At 39.8% G+C, this 1,883-nt stretch overlaps 1 pseudogene; it reads right to left on the reverse strand.

The window, feature by feature from the left end:
- Nucleotides 1–1,368: 1,368 nt before the first annotated feature.
- On the reverse strand, nt 1,369–1,518 carry LOC133751739 (U4 spliceosomal RNA; annotated as a pseudogene).
- Nucleotides 1,519–1,883: the final 365 nt, after the last annotated feature.

A 1,883-nucleotide genomic window follows, 5' to 3' on the forward strand; every position in this document is an offset into this window, starting at 1 on the left:
CACACTTTTGAGGGTCAAGCTCAGTACTGGAACTGCCTCAATGAAGCTTGCGACACTATATTGTTGTCAATATGTTGCACGAGTCTCTATAAGAATGACCAGAAGGTAGAAGTCAGCTTTGTCATGGGATTTGTCTTACCAAGGGCAAGAAGGCCTCTGATAATATCCACAGATATATTGTCTAAATTAATCTGTAATGAGACTTAGTTTCATGTTCATTTTTCTGCAAATGTTGTTAGAAAAAATGGAAACAGAAAAAAACAGGGACAGAGAACAAATACAAACATGCCCTTAGTCAAAAAAGATTTTGATTAGACATTTTGATTAAAGATGTAATAAACAGGCAGTAGAATCCATATACTGGTGAATTCTCATTGAGGACCAACAGAATGACTGTAGGGCACATATTTATGAAGTAATATAGTAAAACATTGTTCAATGTCATCTTTCCTGATCAGAGAGGAGCAGCACTCTCATCACCATGGCAATTTAAAGAGGGTAGAAGTATAGGAAAAAAAAAAAACTAAGATATGTATCAAATGTTTTGATTGCCAGAATGAGAAAGCTGAGATGAGTCACCCAAATCTTAAGAGAAAATTTCTAAGAATGAGTTATTGAGGGGTTGTGGAAAGACAGTTTAGATGAAAGCCAGGTATTTTCCAACTTTTCCCAGTAAGATGGTTAAGCCAAGTACATTTGAAAATTAAAATGATGGCTCAAATTGTTCGCAGTAATAATAAATCCACATTTGAAAACATGAGTAAAGAAATGTCATTTTATAATGCAAAATGAGAAACTCAATGCCTAACTCTGAATGTGTTTCTCAGTACACTTGAAAATCTCAATGGAGGGCAACATATCAAAATATGAAACTTGGCATAAATATACAATAAAATATCTACAAAAATCTAATGGAATTGTTCCCCTTGAACAGCCTATGTAACACTACCAAATTCTTCTTTATTTCTCTGAAAGAGCTACGGGAGGAGAAAGGAGGAGAGAGAGCTAGGGATATGTTTCATCCAATGGTTCACTCCTCAAAAGCCCCAGTGGCCGGGAGCTTTGGCTGGGACTTCCACATGGATAAAAGGGCTCAGAGACTTGGACCATCTTCCATTGCTTTCCCAGGAAGAGTAGTGGGGAGCTGGATTGGAAGTGGAGCAGCCAGGACTTGAACCAGCACCCATATGGGATGACAGTATGGCAGGCAATGGTTTAACCCGCTATGCCACAACGTTGGTCCTGACACTACTTTTTATTTTAACCTCATTCGAAGGATACATTTTATAGGAAGCAGGATCTGAGTTCTGTGGTTTAGTTAAAAATTCTTATAAGAAAGCAAATTTAAAAAAGCTTTAGTATTTTATTAAATCTTTTTTTTTCTACAATTAAGAAACATCTTTATTAGCACTTCTTTAAGCCAATCAATGACTTGGTAAGTAATACTTTTTTTTCAATTAGCAATAATCGCGCCTCGGATAAACCTCATTGGCTACGATACTGCCACTGCGCAAAGCTAATACTTTTTTTTTAATGTTGGTTCCCAGTGTTCACTCATTTATTTAAAAGATTTTTTTATATATTTGAAAGGCTGGGGCCAGCAGCGTGGCTCACTAGGTTAATCGTCCGCCTGTGGCGCCGGCACCCCATATGGGTGCCAGGTTCTAGTCCCGGCTGCTCCTCTTCAAGTCCAGCTCTCTGCTGTGGTCCAGGAGGGCAGTGGAGGATGGCCCAGGTGCTGGGCCCCTGTACCCTCATGGGAGACCAGGAAGAAGCACCTGGCTCCTGGCTTCGGATTGGCGTAGCTCCGGTAGTAGCGGCCATTTGGGGGGTGAACCAACGGAAGGAAGACCTTTAACTCTCTCTCACTGTCTAACTCTATC

The sequence above is a fragment of the Lepus europaeus genome, chromosome 22 (genome assembly GCF_033115175.1).
Source record: "Lepus europaeus isolate LE1 chromosome 22, mLepTim1.pri, whole genome shotgun sequence".
Classification (NCBI taxonomy): Eukaryota; Metazoa; Chordata; class Mammalia; order Lagomorpha; family Leporidae; genus Lepus; species Lepus europaeus.